The 19,011-nt window shown below is 42.0% G+C and overlaps 1 protein-coding gene across 1 annotated transcript in view; it reads left to right on the plus strand.

Moving 5' to 3' along the window:
• Positions 1 to 4,541: 4,541 nt before the first annotated feature.
• The window catches only part of LOC106902412 (probable tRNA methyltransferase 9-like protein), a 46,420-nt gene continuing 31,950 nt past the window's right edge, over positions 4,542 to 19,011 (plus strand). The window contains exons 1-2 of the mRNA XM_014965828.1: positions 4,542 to 4,634; positions 5,071 to 5,197. The gene's annotated coding sequence lies outside the window, so the exon portion shown is untranslated. The remainder of the gene's footprint in view (positions 4,635 to 5,070; positions 5,198 to 19,011) is intronic.

Consider the following 19,011-nt stretch of genomic DNA (forward strand, 5'->3'; position numbering starts at 1 on the left):
AGGTTACAAATATATTAATAATTTATTCTCTTAATATCCAATTTATGGTAAATTGGGTGCCTTATAGAATAAGGGCAGAAGTGCACAGCCAAAGGAACTAAGAGGTCAGCATAATCACGGGCTAGACAGTGTTCATAATGAAAAATAAAAGACTGCATGTCAGTAGAGAAATGACAGGATCCTTAGTTTAATTTCCTATTGTAATGCTGTAGGACTTTCCGCTCCTGAAACCTTTAAAGTCAAATAATATATATAAAGGAAATGCAAAGCATTTGCAAGATATGTGATGACACATCCTTAAAGATTTTTTTTTACCAATTCATTTTTTACTAGATTGTTTTGTTTGTGAATTCCTGGGTTGGACAGCTGTGTACAGCTGACTTCTGGGTGACTCAGAGCCATGGTTCTACTGAATTTAATGAGCTCTGCTCATGTACCCAGAGGATTTGCCCTCATGCTTTAAGAGGGGTTGGCGTATAAATGAGCAGCCACTTCTTAAAGACCATTGGAGGCTGAAGAAAACAAAGTTCTGCTTTTGCAAATCTCTAAGCAAGCTGTGGTACTGACAGAGAAGTTTATTTACTGGCGAGGAGATGAAAAAGAGCAGAGTGGAGGGCAGCCATGTGAAAGTAAAAAATTATCAGCCTTTAAAGCAAGATTAAAAAGGATTAGGCCAGATCTGGAAGGAGGTAATTTCTGCTCTTAGGTAACTTAGCTGGGGAGGGATACCTTTGGAGGCTCTCCGACGTGCAGCTAACTAGAAAAATAACTGGGATGCTTAGGACTAGATTGCCATTCTTAAGTGTTAGTCACAGTGGACTGGTGATGACAAACACTGGTTCCCACTGACCTCTCCCAAAAGCAAGATCAGCATATTTTTATTTATTGCTTACAAACAGCAGCAGATGAGGAACAAAAGTCCACTTCCACTGAAATTTGGCATGTTAGGCTGTTCCTTTTATGTGGATAAGCCTTCTCTATCTGTGTAAACAAAACTACAGCCAAAGCAAATGCTGATGAATCCTCCAAGAACAGAAATTAAAGAAAAAAAAGTTCTGGAAAAAACAATAAACAGATTTAGAGAAAAGAATGAAAGAAAAAGACAAAAAAGGAAGGAAGGAAGGAAGGAAGGAAGGAAGGAAGGAAGGAAGGAAGGAAGGAAGGAAGGAAGGAAGGAAGGAAGCCCCATTTTAAAAGCGTTTTGCAATAAATGCAAAAACATAGACAGTGTCAGTAACATTCTGTTATTGCCAATGTTTTGTTATTTGATGGAGCATTTCTGTTTCAACAGAGGCATTATTTACCGACTTTAGGAAATGAGTTGTCTTGCCCATGCACGCTCAGCTTTTAATACTATATGCTTGCAAAGAGTCAAGCTTATACTCATTCACTGCCTTACACGTATATGCCTGCAGATATCCAAATTAATTAGCAATAATAAATAGAGTTTCCTTGTTCCAGCATTTTTTCACAGCATGGATTCATTTTTCTTAAAACATGATGGAAATTTTCTGAGGCAACTAGGAAAGCAAGAGATGGGAGCATTTTGTGTTCTACATAAATCTGATTTAATGCCCTGGGTGATGCATGTAGGGAATTAAGTGCATGATGGTGCATGAAAAGAATGATCTATGAAGTGCATAACAGAATGAACTTGCTACAGCTAACTCCTACCTGGCTTCTGAAAAACATCCTGTAAGGTGTCCAGGATGCAAAAAGGTATTTCAAGAAAAGACTTAAAGCTGTCTATCATATAACTAACCATATAGCTGGGAACACTGCTTTGAAAAATCTCTCTGGAAATGCCAGTGCAATGTAGAAAGCAGGTTTATAAAATGAAGGACAAGAAAGATTTCTTTAAAAATTTATGACAGTTATTTGTGGATTATATAAACAGGTTTAATATATGCCAATCTGTGTCATGCTGCTAAATTTGTAATACTAGTAATTCTATTTATTGGAAAGATTGCTATCTAATTGAGTTCAGGTGGGCTACGCCTGCTTGAACATATCTTTAGGTGTCTGAACCAAAACTCTGTCTTGAAGTGGGACATATCGTTGTACGTTCTTATGGAAGCTAACATTTTTGTCTTAAGGACACTCAACCAATATTCCAGTGCTAACAACATCCTCCTCCTTCCAGATCTATTTCTGGTAAATTTCTGAGAAGTATTCCTCAAGAGCTTTGAATGTCAGAGGAGAAAATACAAATAAAAATATAAACAAGCATTAAAAATATGCTTTGAAATGAGTAGAAATTTGCATTACATTTTCAGGTTGCAGATTTGCCTGGGGTATAAAACTGTGCTAGTTATATTCATTCCTCTGCTCATCCTGTGCCTTCAGGAGAGAGGGTGGAGAAGGGGGAGGACCATGATGTCCATTTTTTATGTTGAATTAAAAGCGCTTCCAACCCATAGTCCCCTGTAATTTTTTATTTCCTGGCTAAGGACCTGCACAGTGGGTAAATTCAAAATGCTTGCAAAGAGCTTTCCCTACAGGCACATTTTCTAGCATTTTCCTTCTCTCCCACTGAGGACCTCACCCAGGCAGGCTCTTCATTACTTCCAGCTCTCATCCTTATCATCCCCCCATGGTCCTCCTCCTTCTAGAGAGAGAGGCTGATTGAGAGGTACCAAATGGGATGCCTCTGGGAGGTGGAATTGTGTAGAGCTGTGGAAGGAAGGAAGGAAGGAAGGAAGGAAGGAAGGAAGGAAGGAAGGAAGGAAGGAAGGAAGGGAGGGAGGGAGGGAGGAAAACATGAACAGAAACCCTATTTCAGATGAGTGAAGGCATCTTTCATCTAGGCAAGGATTTGCAGAATCAGCATGATCAGGAACTCACGTTTTATCCCTAACTTCTTCAAATACAAATGGGTCACCTGAACTTTCTAAATGAGAAAACCCTCACATGCATGTATTTATAGTATTGGGATTTTAACTGGCTATCTCTTGGTTTTTTCTGCAGTATACCAAGTAATTAATTGAACAAATGCTGAAATTAAAAGATAATCTGTCTTTAGTATGTTTGTGTAGCTCTGTAAGGAAGACGACGATTTGAACATTTCATACAGAAACTATATTTGTTTGGAGAGTTTATATTTTTCATTTAGATACTGTGTTTGCTCTCGTTTTTCTTTCAGTTAGTGTTGAAGGTTTTTGATGCAAATCGGCTGCCTCAGGAGACACTCTTCCAGAAAATTTTTTTTTACTTTTATTTCTAAAAGATATTTTTCCTCATGCATTCATGCATGCCTATAATTAACTCAATGTACTTCTGCAAGTTGCCTGCAAACCCTAGTAGAAAAGGATTCACGCTGCATCAGGTGCTGTACAAATACAAACCAAAATGATAGACTCATAGAATCATAGAATTGTCTAGGCTGGAAAAGAACTTCAGGATCATTGAGTCCAACCATCAACCTAACACTGACAAAAATCATCACTAAACCACGTCCCTAAGCACCACGTTTACCCGCCTTTTAAATACCTACAGGGTTGGCGATTCAATTACTTCCCTGGGCAGCCTGTTCCAATGTTTGATAACCCCTTTGGTGAAAAAACTTTTCCTAATATCCACCCTAAACCTGCCCTGGCGCAACTTGAGGCCGTTTCCTCTTGTCCTAAATGGATGGACTTTGCCTGGACTGGCAGAATTCACACATTAAGTAACAAGAGGACTCATATATACCACTTTTCTTCCATGGAAGCTGGACCACCTCACAGGACGGCAAACCGCTTTATCGCTATTTGGAAGGGAACAAAACCCAAGTAGAAATGCAATGATTCACAGCAGTTTTGTGCAGCAAGTCAGCAGTGAAACGCTGACTAGAGGTCAGAGCTGGGGAGAGCTAGATGCAACTCCTTATTCCTTTTATCTCATAAGATGTGTCTGGTCTGAGGGGAAGCTTTTTGTCCCCCCCATGGCAGTACTTCCCATGGCCCCAGATCCTTCTCTTTTATACCCACTTTGGTGACCTTTCATCCTTCTTCGTATTGCTCAGAGCAAGTCAGAGAACTGTCCCGATTTTCCTCCCCCTTTTGAAATATGCAGTTATGGAAACTCTTGGCCATTGTAGAGTGAACCTGGGCAAACATCCACCTTTCCACTGACACGAACTGAGGTCGGGGTGCACTGGGAGAGGCTGGGGGGCTCAGGTCCAGCTGCAGGTGGGCCGCTGACCTCCGGGCCAGCCCAGGGACACACACCAGCCACAGCCTGGACCAGGGGACGCCTTGATACGGCCCGGGCGAGGTTTTTTTCCTTCCCTCTGCCTTACGGAGGGACAGGGAGATGGAAGGACAAGCAGCCGAGCCAGGGAAGGGAGCCGTTCCCCGGGGGAGCCGGGAGGGAGCGCGGGCGCCGCCCGGGCCGGGGCGGGGAGGGCCGCTCCTGTGGGCCGGGCGGTGGCGGCGCCGGAGGAAGGAGGTGGCGGGGCAAGTGTTCGGGGGCCGCGCTGGGCCCGGGAAGGCGGGGAGGGCGAGGGGTGTGCGGCGGGGGCGGCGGAGGGGCCGGGAGGCGCTGGGCGTCCCGCCGGCCGTGTTGGGAAGGGGCGTCCCCCCTGGAGCTGGGCCCGCGGGGAGGCCCGAAGGCCGCGGGGGTCTTATTCAGGCTGGTGGCCGCCTCCCACATGGGTGAGGCGGGGCCTGGGTTCTGGCATAAACCAGGAGCGTAAACGTGGCTTCAGGGTTGGTTTCCGTGAGGTGGAACCGGCCGCAGGGGACAGGGCCACCCCGAGGGTCCGGCGGGCGGTGGTGGGGCTGCTGCTCGGGGCACTTGGCTCCTTCATGAGCCCTCTCGAGTGAGGCCCCTCAGGGCGAGTTTCTGGGGGGGGTGGCTCTGCCCTGGCTGTGGTCTGGCCATTCCTCGGGCTTCCCGGAGGAGCTGGGACACAGGGGTGGCTTTGACACCCGTCCGACACAGAGCTGCCCTCTCTGCACGGGCTCTTAATGCCACATCCCTGCCCTTGGCTGTCGGGGTGGTATAAAGGGCCTTTAGGCAACAGTGAGAACGGCCCTCCCAGTGTTTTGCCTATTTAAATAAAATCTTTCTCTGGCACGTTATTTCCAGCTGGGGAAGCTGCTTACTGCACCGCTGTGATGGATGCCTGGCTGCGCGAAAGGAGGAGCAAGTCCCTGACCCCAGGAAGGGTAAAGCCCTGACCTGAAGCATGATAAATGAGCCGTGGATTGGAGAGGTCTGTGAGGGTTGTGTATCCGCCCCCCTTGAGTACCTTTACAGTTGCTTCATCCTCCTTTCCAGAGGATTTTGGCTGGGAAGCCTGCATGCTTGCAGATTCATCGGCGTACCTCTGCTCCCAGGTTCATCTCTCTCCTTTCCCAGCCTCTCCCAAGCCCTCTGCCATGAGATTTGGGGGAACAGACCTTCTGCACCGTGTACTGCAACATGGTCAGGAGTTTCTGCAGCATGATCAGCACAGAGGGGATTTATATTTGCCCTTGCATTTTCTTTCTTTCTGTAAGCATACTTATTTTACTATCTTGTATCCCTTTATTTGTATTCCTCACTAATTCTTCTTTCCAGACGGAAATCTGTTTAGAATATGAGCTGTCAGATGTCATTACGTATTATCAGGAAACTATGTTGCTATGTTTTAAGAACATGCATATTTCAGGGCACACTGATCCATAATGTTTGCATATTTAATACATATTTGCATTTATGAATCTCCATGTCTTTTGGAGTATTGCCAGACGTGGAACTGCCTGACTGCAGAGAGAAAGTAGGCAGCAAGAAGGAAAATGGTTCAGTGCCTGATCACCTATCCCATTCAGTACAATAAAGCTCATTGTTAGCTGGCATTTCTAAAACTAGGATGTTGATACAAGCAAAACCAGAGCTGCTCATCATTGTGTTTAAAGTAGTTCATGTTCCCTCCCTATCAAGTGGCATTTAGTTGAACGTAACAATAAAATAATAGTAATAAGCACTATACGTTGATGCAATGATATTGCTAACACCTGTGGATTCTTGGTAAATCAAAATTATTTGAATTTCACATTTAAAAGAAGTATCTCAAAACAGATTTGGAAGTCAGCGGTATAAAATATGGAATGGCTCTTTATTACATATTCCAAGGTGTAAAAACCAGTTAACAGTCTTGCTACTAAGAATGAAGTCTATGTATAGTTCTACTTGTTAATTTTCCCTGTTGCTCCTATAACTTAGTAGAGCTCATAAAATTATTCGTTATTTTGGTTTTGACCACAAAAATATTTTTTTTCACAGTGTTAGACACATTTCGTTATGAAACATAAATCTATATGTGTATATGCATGCACTCATACATGAAAGAGAGGTGCATATAACAAAGAAAGCTAGCCTTGTAGTTAAGGTGCAGGACTTCAGAGGCAGGAGTTCTCTCCTTCTATCCTGGTTTATGCATTTTCTCTTTGACCTTAGGGATAAAAGTTAATGTGGTTCAATTTCTTTCCTTATCTGTAAAATTGTGATCTAAATATGCGCCTGCCTTGCAGAAGCATTGTTTACGGTAAGTTGTTTCCTCTGGCAGTAAACTGCCTGACACATACTGATTGATAGTTATTTTGTGTATTACCCCTTAGAGAACACTATCAATATGAAATCTCGTCAGTTAAGAGTGTTCTTTCACAACAGGGATTAACTGACCTCCGTTTGCACTGTGTGTGATGCCCTTGAAAGGGGTAATTTCACTCCTGCACTGGGGTTTACGTGGCTGGTTGCATGATCAGCCAGGTCTGGAAACTGATCTGACTGAAGACTAACCTGGCAAAACTCAAAAACGCTTTTGGCTGGATCGATTTCCCAGTCTTGCTTTGGCAAGGAGAAGAATGCTGGCAGAAGGGAGTGGACAGAAACTTGCAGACTGGGCCAAAAGGGAAGGCAAGAAGGCTTGGGTTATTTGCAGTAGTATATTGATTTAGTTAGTCTTAAGCCAGCCATGAAACTTCACCTGAAGGCGAGTATGTTTCGGCAGTTTATGTGCTGCAAGTATCTGTCTGTTGAAGACTCCCTGATCACTTTTCATGGGCTTGCAATTACATTGCTGTTTTGTGCCATCTCCTTTCCCTCTCTGTGTTGCTATATAAAAGACACGTTCAGACAATGCCGGTGCAAATGACTGCACAAAAGAAGGGCTGTCTGTAGTGGAGTCAGTTGCATTAGAAGTGCATGTTACATTTCAGGTTGGCTGTGACAGTGGAAAAAAAAAAACCATTTTGCATTTCATGTGCACTTTAAACAGATGGAGACAATTTAATACAACAGTAAATCATGATTTACATCTGGATTAAGAAAGCATATAATAGATTTTTTTTTTTTAGAAATAAGATACTGTGTGAGCATGTCTGGACTATAATATGCGTGTTTATTTAGTGTTTATATTGTAGTCTTACAGAAAAGCTCAGCAGGCCCTGAGCGATGTATAATAAATATCCCCAAAGGATTTACAGGCTCTGGAGTGTGTAGCGAAAGTGTGCAGCAAAACAGACAAATGAGCTGTAAAGGGCTGGTGAAAATGTGTGCAAGGTAACAAGGACAATTACACATGCACAACTCCTATCCAGTCAGAAACACTAAAAAAACAACTCGCACACAAACAGTCCTTCCTGTCCAAATGAAGTGTGGAGTGATTCAGCTTTGGTCACATCTGGAGAACTTCCACCGGACAGATGAGCACCAGGTGGCCGGTGTGGAGGTTTTGATGAAGTTTAACGTGGCATCGTGCCCAGGAGCGCTGTCAGCGGGCTGGGGCTGTCGGCCTCCATCTCCACAAATCCCCTGTGCTGTGAAACCGCTCCTGAGGTGTAGGTGGAAGAAAGTGGAAAGCTGCCAACATCTGTGTGTTCTGGTTTTTGGGGTTTTTTATTAAGATCTTGAGGATTTTGTTTCATTTGGTTTCTGTTTTATTTGCATTTAAACATAATGTAATACTGCAATAAGAATACATAGTCAGCTTCAGTGAGACACTGTGCCATAATCCATAGTTCCAACTTGCATGATGTCCTCCCAGAGCCATGGAAGTTGCTGTTCCCAGGACAGGGTCAAAATTAAAGTGAAAAAAATGTTGCTTCTGTGATTCCTAGCCCAAGCTCTGGGAGGCTGCTCGTGCCAGTCTTTGTGGCAGTATTGCTGTTTTCAAAGGCTGAACCCCAACAATTTTAACAAATTGTTCCACTCTGCGGAGAGGGTTGCTATGGAAATGAACAGGGCTAACATCTCTGAGAAACCTACTAAAGAGCACTATGCAAGGGGATGGGGGGGGAATTTAAGAAAGTACAACGTGCAGGGGATTAACATCGTTAGATTTGTGCGCTCTTTCTCTGGGATTTAGAATTTGGCCCACTGGATAGAGATTGGTGGGGTGTTTTTTTAGTCCATTCTGCAGAAATTTAATGCAAATTGAATTAAACAAGATGCAAGCAAATGATTTTGAAAGTGGTCTCTGGGAGGAGGCTTGTATAGACATAAACATCTGTATTGAATTATTTTTGGTTAATAATGTCTAGCAGAAAGATGTGATTATAATGGAACTGAAGAGGTTATTGAAGCATAACGCTTTACATGGTTTTTTGGGATAGCTACAGTTTGCCCAAAACCTGAAGCAACTGTGGTGTTCTGAGCATTTGGATGGAAAAATATTGCTATGGCAACAAATTACTTTTATATTCACATAAAGCAAAAATAGATCTCTCTCTCCCTTTGTGGGAAGCACATATTTTAAAGTGCATGAAAGATTAAAGGTGATAGGCAGAAACAGCTGCATGAATATATTTTCATTTTTCTTCATTTAGTTTATACATATTTCTGTATAAATCTGAAATGCAGAAATAATTTACAGCTAGAAGCATTTTGCAGCAAGAAAGCAGAAAGAGCTTAGAAAAGGGGGAAAAGTATAATATAGTCAGAACTTCTTGTTCTGATTGCAGTGTGGCAGCATCAGACTTTAATTAATTAAAACAAAATATCCCCCAGTCTCATTCGGAAAGGATGGAGAGAATCCTCTGTCCTCTGTGTGTACCCAGCAAAACTGAAATTGCTTTGTGTCCATAATTTAAGAAAGAGACAATTTATTTTTATTTTTTTTTTTTGATCAGGCAGGCACCTTGTCAAACTCAAGAAATAGGCCTAGTGGCAGGATTATTGATTGCTTCATTTTAGCTGTGTGGTGGAGGGTTTTTTATTTAGAAAGCACGCAGCTTTTACTTCTGTGGGGTGAAGAGCTTCTGGTACATCTATATGCCATGGTGTGCACCATCTGTAAAGGAAGTATAATATGTCTACATTGATATGTAAGGTCTATCCTGAGGTTCCCTCTCAATTATTCTGAACCACGTGAGCTGTCTTACACCATCTGTATCTCTCTCCTTAATGCGCCGCAGAGCAGCCCACATTTTGTGCTTCTTAGCTGCAAAGTAGGCCTCCTCAGAAGCAGTGTGTGAATTCTGTGGCTCTTTTTCCAGCTGGTCTCTTCATATGGGCAGCAGGGAGAGGTTCCAGAAAACTAGGGGTCATAAGTGAGGAGTATGAGGGAGTTGGTGGGACGGTCACTCACTGACCTCCCAGTCTTAAGCCTTCAGCCTAAACTGAACAAACTGAAGGAAGAGGCAGTCAGGCGGGGAGGAATTGGGCTGTGTTGGAAGCGTGGTAGTTTCAAACTGGACTGCTTCAGGGCAAATATAGAGGTTTATGGTATAGATAGGCCTGCAGACCTAGATTTGAGGGCCACTTTAAAATTGACCCAAAGTACCAGACAGTTCAAGGGGCATCACATCCCTTCGGTGAATTCCCAGTGCACAGAAGGGTTCTGTAAAAGATTTGAAGGGACCACTAAACTGAAGTTCACGTTGTCCATGCTGTGAAGGTTGCAGAGAGGACAGTTTAGGGTGAGGAAGGGAAGGCTCTAGATGTCATGGATGTAGAAAGGGGAATGGAAGAATGGGTTATCCTGCATCTCTGCAATACCCCATAAACTATTTCTGTTCTGTTTAATAGGAGGATGCTACAGAGCAATTATGGGCAAGCTGGCTCACATCCACATTACGCAGGGCAAGTGCACAGTGTGCAACAAAGTGCGTGGCATTCCCTGGGACATGGCAGGAGGATATGTGGAAGAGCTTAAGAGTCTGAAGCTGGGATTGTTGGAAGCCACCCCTGGTGCAGTTATACCTCTGCTGCCTGTTGCAGATGGATCCTGGAGTGAGCTCTCCCCCAGGCTGTCCCTGGGTGTCTTGGAGAGACCCAGAGTAGCCCAAAACATGCTCTAAGTGTGAAGCAACGTGGGTGAGCAGAGATCCAATCCTTTAGCTTGGTCCCTGGCTCACTTGAGCACTGTGGTGGCACAATTTTGGCTGTGCTTTTACATATAAACAAATGCTGGCCGTGTGTCAGGAGTGGGCATGGGCCAAGGAGTCTCTCAGTGGGCAGTACGGGTGCAGCCATCCGGTACAGAGGGGTAGGAGGTTTCTGCGTGGCAGTCGTGTCAAATGGAACTGAATGGGTTCTATAATGGGACCCAGTCTGGACAAAATTTCAGTAGTTTATATTTTCTGGCAACATTGCAGAAAATGTGTTCGACTCTATCCACAGCTACAGTGCTTTGAGTACATGAACTAGATATTTTAAAAGTTGGGTATATCCACACAATCCAAAATTATGCCTTTGAATGCCATATTGACATACCCTGAATTACACTGATGCAAACTTGTTTGCATCAAAGGAACAGAAGTGAGCTAGAGATATTTTTGTACTTGCAACCCAGAAAGGGATGGGAGAGACATGTCATTTACCCTTCCTTAATACGGTCCTCAGAACTGTAAGACTCTTGGCTTCTGCACATTCCCCTTATTTATTTTTTTGCGTGCAGCTAAATTTTTGCCCTCTGTGCCTTGCTTTTTGTTGTGATGAAAGATGTCAAATACAAATATAGTCATGTTACCAGTTTAGAATAAATGGTAAAAGTCTTAGGTACCTTGCTACATCCCATGGCCTTTTTCTAAGACAGAAGAGAGTAGGATACCTGTCTTTTCAATTTCTGTATATTTTTCTCTCTAAGAAGAAAGAACATTGAGGAAAGCATGCTGCATGACAGAGAGTGCACAAATATAACTTTAAACATGTCTGAAGTAATTGACCCTATTTCATAAAGAGAAGTGGGTCAGAATGAGGTATAAATCTATCCTAATCTAATCTTAGTTGTCTGCTCACTTCGTCCTGTCCACTCAATGTCTCTCCACACTTACTGTGTAGTTATGCGGAGTCTTTCAGGTTCTGCTCAGCACTGTTCTTTTTTAATTACTTAAGAATTAATAGAGTAGGATGTGGCTGGTTTACCTCCTCTCTCCATGTACACTCCAAATGAAGATGAGACTAGAGTATTTTAGTAGCAAGTGGAGCATTGTGTCCTGGAGATATTCCCACTGGTGGGATCTCTGCCAAAGAGAAGTCAAACACAGGAGGTTTTCACCGGTAGTGATTTTTCCTATTTTGTCAGCCAAAGTCCAGTGACTGTTTTGTTATTGCAGACCTTGCAATATATTACCTCTAACATAATAACAATGCGCCTGTGCATGATAAGTCGTCTTCTTCGTTAGGCATAAATCAGTATGGTGGAAAACGAGGAATTTTGGAAAGAGACTGCTATAGACTGTGACTAGAATGTTCATTTATTCCTCTGTTGTTGGTGTAATCTAACAGAATTGCTGCACAAGTGTTTTTTGTTTAGTTTAGTTTGAGCAAGTTTTGGCAGAACAATGAACAAAGGGATTTGGGGATTTATACATTCCATTATAAATACAGTGGCATTTCCACGACCCTGTTTAGAAGAGTAAAGCTTCTATTTGTCTCCTGCTGATTCTGTCAACATTCACATGGTAAGTTCAGTAGAAATCCCTCAGGTATTCCAGTGTCAGACCACAAAGTCATTTCTGCCTTTTAAAGAAAATACTGTGTTTCAAGGAACAGGGACTTTGGGGAATATTCCTCTGAAGTGGAGACTTGATGCAGCAATGCAGATGTAAAGAACTGAAAGGCTGGGCATAGAACTGAAAAACAAGCAAAATAAAAAGACAAAAAATATATATCTTCTGAGTTTAGTTACCTTGGTGAAAATCTGCAGCAACTCCACAACATCTCCATAATTTCCTGGAATAGCTCAGATTAAAATATGTGTCTGCCTGAATATAAAATGAATGGCAATAAACAAAAAGGAGAGAGCTGCTAACCTGTGCTGGCAGCAGATAGTTGGGGAGGAAAAATAAATGGGATCATGAGGTTTTCTTTCTTTCTTTTCACAAATATTAATCCGTTGGATTAATTTGGACCCACTGAGACAAAGTCAATTATTACAGAATCCAATTACTTATTTCATTTCCTGGTTTCCAAAGGATACACAGCTCATGCAACCGTGTTGCTTTGTCTGCTGGTCACTCCTTTCCCCAGTAATTTCTTAAAATGCTGTCTGATTTCAACCAAAAAGGCAGACGGGTACCAGGCTCACAGCTGCTGTGTTCCAACATGGATGTGAAACTCGGTGTGTGTGTAGAGGAAAGACATCCAGACCCACTGAGGGACCGGTGGTTGTAGTTGAGCCTTTTACTATTTTGTCAAGCACTGACAATTGGCTCTTTAACGTGTGTTTGCTGCCTGCCGGGGCATGGATAAAGGTGTGTGTGATGCCATGGGACACAGAGACCACTGAAATGATGAGGTTCATACAAAATAGAAAGCAGAAAGCTGATTGTTACACACACAGGTAATAGGTGAATCATAAAAGGGGGACATAAGGTAAGCATGACACAGTACTGGTGCCTGTGGTACAGTTCAGGCACAGTTTACTGACCGTTGAGCTGATCTCAGGACTCTGTGGGCATAATGGCATGGATTAATGGCAGAAAGGGTCTGCAGGATAGATATCACCCCTACTTATATCATAGAGCTGAATTATATTCTGTTGCCTAGAAGTGGTACTGAATTGTGGAAACAGCAGAGGAGTGGACCATGATGAAGTAAGCTGCATCTCCCTCCCGCTGGGCTGTAGTAGTTTTGCAGTATATTGCAGCCTAAAAGCTGCTTAAACCTGCCCTGTGACCCTAAAGGGAATTTTTCTCAGCCTGGGATTGGCAAAACACAGCATATTCCACATAAAGTTCCTTCCTCACTTTTCATAGGTGGCGGTTCTCCCCTATAAGGGCTTTTGGTATTCATAAAGCATCAACAAAGATAATCTGCAATGAGCTGGATTGTTTATCAAATTAGAATTTGGGTTTGGATTTGGTTGTGTGGGATAAATTCTCATCATTGTATAATGAGGAGAGGGCTGGTATTGATTCTGTGTAATTTTCATATTACGTGTACAACTTGAAATAGCAACTCTGACACTCTCAGGGCTTCATTCATGTAATTGAGAAGACAGGAACTTTTTCTTTCTCTTTCAAAATACTTTTTTAAAGATTTTTTCCAATCTTCATTCTTTTGAAAAGGTATATATACTGAATATTTTTTTCTAATTGGCTCAACTTTTGGGAGCCAATATTAATTGAAATTTCATACTCTACAGTGATTCCTTTTGTGGCTTTGCAAAGGGGACACATAATTTTAAAGCTTCATGTGAAAAAAAGCCTATTATAGGATATCATCTGGAGATGAAAGCATTCAAAGTCCAGATTTCAAATCCCATTGCAGCAGAATATTTGCTTGTCAGATCCTGCTTGTTGTCAGTGTTGAAATGCATGTAATTTCCTGCAAGGGAGGGTTCTGGAATGTGAGGCTGCAGCAGTAATGAAGGAAATTTGTACGGTGGTTGAGTCTATAGTGGGAGTGTGAGAACTCTGCATTGTAAAGTCAACACAATGCCAGCATTAGCATTCAGATGAAATTTAGGCTTCCGTGAAGAGGCTGTCATGCAGTCGGTTTGTCAAGATAAAACCTCTCTGTGTTCATGTACCCTGTGAGCGGCTCTGTGGTATTTCAGAGGTGAAGTGCAAGTGCTTTTTTGGAGCATCAGTGCTGTTCATCCTTGGCGTGTGGTGCCCTCTCGAATAGGAGAGTTTTTGGTTGTTGGTCCCTGTCTACGCAGGCTCCTGCCTGTGTATTCCAAAGGTAACTAACCACTGTTTTAACTGATTTTGATTGAATAGTATAATTTTGTTTTTTTTTTTAAATCCTATTAAAAAAGGATGAAGCAGAATGTTTTATAAAATCAGAGCTTTAAATAGATGATGTTTTGCCTGCTAGCACTCATAATTTTCGTTACAACGTTATAACAGCACTTTTGGGGTGCATAGGGTGCTGGGGCCATGGGCTGGGGCCCTGTTGTGCCAGGCAGTGGTGAGCCATGAACAAAAGAGTTTACAATTCACCTCCATAGTTTTTTGCATGCGAACGTGCATGGCCGTGATCCAAGGACTGGGTTTTTCCTTGGCACGGTGCTGTGCCCAAAGAAGGAAAACTGTACTAGCTCAGCTAATGCAGTTATTCAATTTCCAGTACAATTGTATTACCCTTGTATAACTGCATCAGAACGAATATTTTATAACGAACATGAGCAGAGAGCAGCGTGCTCCTGTCTACCACAAAGGTGGCCTGGGCTGTGATTCAAGAAACAGCACAGGGTTGCTGGCAGGCAGGGTAGTAAAGGAAGCAAGGAGACAATTCTGGGTCAGCCAGCAGTCTCAGACAGTGGCCTAAACACTGCCTAGTGTTTTGTGGTGTCGAGATGGATTCTGTACTCGTTTGCCAGCCTTCACTTGGCATACTGCATGTCAGGGAGACAGGGATGAGGCTGGGAAGTCACTTGATACTCTCTGCAATTCCCTGCTGCCTCCTTTTGATTCAGCATCTTTGTACATCAGCCTGCCCAGGCAGACAGGCCCAAGGCAAGCTTCAAAAGCAAAAGGAGGTGGAAAAAGATGGGCTTATGTCTTCTCGGACAGAATTCCTTCATAGCAATGGCCATATGGTTTCTTATGAATTGTTCTATGGTAGGAAAATGGGAAATTTCCCCCGAACAGAAAAGATGCAGGGTTGCAATGCTTTTAACCAAGTATCTGAGCTGGAAACCAGGGAGTTCTCATTCGGCCTCCACTGTATGGAGGTATTCTACTACGTGTAGGGAGGCAGTAAAAAATAAGAGTCTCTGATCAATGGGTAAGCCTGCCACGATGTGTGCTTGCAGGTCCTCCTGCGCCCTCACCCACCTATGCTTTCAGTCCGGGAAAGCACAGCTCACAAAAACTTTGCTGTCTGGTGAGGGGTGGTAAAATGAAAACTAGAATACAGCCAGCTGCTAAAAATGGTGTTTTGTAACGTATTTGTGTTCTTTGAAAGTACCTTCAAGCTAGTGTGGAAAGGGGAACAAATGGATGTAGTTCTATTCTTTTGAAAAGGTTTGATAGAAGTTTTTTACAGGCGTTTGTGAGTAAACTTAGAAACCAGAGTGACAGATGAAATCTTGTTATCGATTAAAAAACAGACTAATACATGGAAAAAAAATGGGTGCAGCAATAAACTGTCCATTCTAGGCATCTAGGAGATGAGCTCATGGTGCGTTGTCCTGTGAGCTGAAACAATGGTAAATGTATTCATAGGTGAAATAGCCAGTAGGCAAATATGCTAATGACATATTTAGAAGTAAATGTAACCTGTCAGATAAGTAATTGGGTGACAAGGCAGACTAAGCATTGTCATTACAATTTTAGCCTATTTTAAAAATAGTTGAGCAGTTTGGAGAATTGTCTCTTCTCTAGTTTATAGTTGTATATAAGCTAAACCCTCAGAAAGCAGGACGCTTACAGGTAAAGGGGGTGGCAGGTTTTTTGGCCACTGAGACTGAGTCAGTGTGTGCTCTGTCCTGTCCTCCTATAACCTCCTATAACCTGTCAAAACAGCAGGATTTGTCTGTTTGGTATGTTTTGCAAGGATTTGGGTCTGAGCACACATAGACAACCTGGCTTAGCCCTTTTAAGAGTAAACCAAGTGCTTGTGATGGGAAGCAGCAAACTGCAGGAGTATAGGGCAGGAGACAGGAGTGAGGGAAAAATAAGTTATCTGGCAAATAGTTAGAATTCTTTCTGTATTACTTTTCTAAATTTAACAGCTGGACAATAGCTTTCTCCTTATTGACATGAGAAGACTATTGCCTGGCAAACATTGATTTATTTAGAGGACAATTATTTTCCCATTGGCATCAACGAAATCAGACTAGGGTCCCAAATACTTCTGTGTTGGATTGGTGTCACAGCAGCTTTAATAAAGCTGGCATTTATATTCCAGGGAAGAATAGAACAGCAAGATACAGAGGATGCGACACAGTCAAAAGTCACATAGAACAGCTAAAAACAAGATGAGAACAGAAAGTATTTCATAAAATAGAACTGAAGTAGCCCGTTTTTGTAGAAAGGTGGGAAATATTTTTGAAACAGAGGAACAACCACTTAGTGTGAAAAAGATTAATTTAATGTTAGTAACATTGTTTTTAAACAAATAGAACTTGTTACTATTTAAAGCATATATAATACATATATACTAATATATACATCAATAAGCATTTTGTAGTTGTTTGTGCTTTCATTCTAACAAGGGGGAAGGAGAGGGAGCAATCCCAAATTTATTCTAAGTAGGATGATGATGGAGATTATCACTCCCAGGAATTCAGGAGATGGGAAATGTTCTTCCCTTCCCTGCTGTAGGGCTGTCATGGTGTCACATACGGGTTTCCCCCAAGGTGTCTGGCGTGTGCTGCAGCCGGAGCCAGACCTCCAGACAGGAGGCACCTTTGGCCTCCAGTGCAGCACTTGCTTTGTTTCTGGGATAAAACTTGGGCCTGCGGAAATGTTTATGAGCCATTACTGACATAATGTGATCTAAATTAATCTTGTTTTATCTGTTCCAGTTAATGGTACTTTAAAATTCGGTAGTCAGTGGAGAATAACTACGCTTTTAAGAATTTTCAATTTGCCAAATGCATAACTTAGAGTTTGTAATTAAAAGAAAGGCACCTTTACTTTCTATGGAATAATTTTTTGGGCCTCCCAAGATATGAATTATACTGAAAGATTGAACGTCTTGTAATTAACACTAATTTACATGCATACTAGTGCTCTGTGCTAGTGGAATCAGATCCATTCATCCATGTGTCTCAGAATCTTTACTGCTAAGAGATAATTGAGGTTTTTCTATACTATAGATAGAAGGGAAAGGTGAAAAAGGTATCTTTGTTCCATGTTTTTGACTTACGGTCCTGTGAATCGGTCAGTCTCTATTACGAGTTGGTTCTGCAGCTGCTTCATTCGGTGTTGTCCGTGGCCCCATATACAGACTGGACCCCCCAAGGTCATTCTTGCCATGGAAGATCACTTCTGCAGTGAGAGACATAAAGGGCTGTAGTTATGTTGCGTTTGCCCAAAGCCATGAGGGTGGCACCAAACAGCTTCCAGGAGCCCCTTGGGCAGCAAGGCCAAGCTATGTTCTCCCCAGAGTCCTTTCAACAGAAGTGAGAGCCCTTCAGATGACTTACAGATCTGAAACCTCTATATTCTATTATTACAAAAATATTTTTTTGTGTCTTGCTGTAGTTCACCGGGAGTTTCATCTCCTGAATGGCTTCTGAAAGTTTTATTGACTTACCACGCTCTGATAGGTCATAATATCAAATGTATCCATCTTTTATAAACATTTTCAATTGTCCTGGTTTCATCTAAGAACTATTGTAGGAGACAATTCTTCTAAGACCACGGATGACTGTTCTAATAGGGGACATATATTTCAGATTCCAGAAAGGTTTAATATCTGTCAAAGCAGCAAAGGTTTTCCCTTCCTTTAGAAGCTTGGATTGATGTCATCCTGCATGGGGCAGATGCTTTGACATTGATCTTCTCTGATTATTTTGCTATACAAGAAGCTATAGGCCACTTTATTCACCAGCCGGTCATTATTCTATTGTCTTTTCTTATTCCAATGAAGAGGAAAATGTGGAGAAAAATTATGAGAGATTTGTTTTGCCAATTTTTCCTTTAATTTCAGAATATGTTACAGAATTTTTGGCACCCTACATCCTATTGCATTCCTTAGGCCAAGGACACTGAGTAGGACAGATTGCACAGGCAGGAGAATTACTGGTTTTTGTCATCAGTTATAGTCCTGTTGGGGACACTGAAATTTTCCTTTGGCTTCAGAAGAGCTTTCTTTATTTTAACTTTCACAACCATATTTATTCCAGAATGCATTTCCTGAAGCAGACTGTAATCCATTTTTTTTACCTCTTTAATTTTTTTTTTTAATAAAGTGACTGGGTAATTGGTAGCAAGTACAGTCAGGAGAAATTAATTACTAATAACTCCTACTAATTTTTTTATTCTTCCTGTTTTGAAGCTTGGTTTGTTTAATGATTTGTTTATCAAAACTGTTTTAGAATATTCATTTGACTTTCAGAAAGCTGTAGTGCAATAGGACTTGTAAGCTTTTATCTTCATATATCAACAAATACATTTTTTACAGATTGCATCACATTTATGTATTTATGAGGACTACTTTGTGAATTTTCTACTAGACAAAAGACCACCTTTGTTTGTCTTTTAAACTAATTTTTGCCGATATCACTGCATTGGGTAGAAAGGAAGGGAGACACTTCCTAGGTTTTATGCCAGTATAAAATTACTTCATACCTCTGCTAATGTGGCTGAGGGATTTTGGCCCTTCTCTGCGACAGGACCATATTGTTCTGTCCTAACAAGAAGACTCAGCACACAGGTATGAAGGCGTCTTAGGGCATTAGTGGACACACCCAGATGCAAAGACTGTTTCTTCTGGCAGAGCAGCGTTGTGCCATAGCCTGCTGGCATTGGGGATCAGCCATCCGACCCTGTTCCATCTCACTTTCAGATGAAGTTGCTTGGGACAGAAGAGGTAAGAAGTCTTCCAGAGTCAGCAGGTGTCGGGTGAAATGGTGTTAGAGGAAAATTAACATGGTAGAAGCAAAGTAGAATGTGAAATTGGATCATAGGATTAAGCACAGTA

Source organism: Calidris pugnax, unplaced genomic scaffold (genome assembly GCF_001431845.1).
Source record: "Calidris pugnax isolate Ruff unplaced genomic scaffold, ASM143184v1 scaffold20, whole genome shotgun sequence".
NCBI classification, from domain to species: Eukaryota; Metazoa; Chordata; class Aves; order Charadriiformes; family Scolopacidae; genus Calidris; species Calidris pugnax.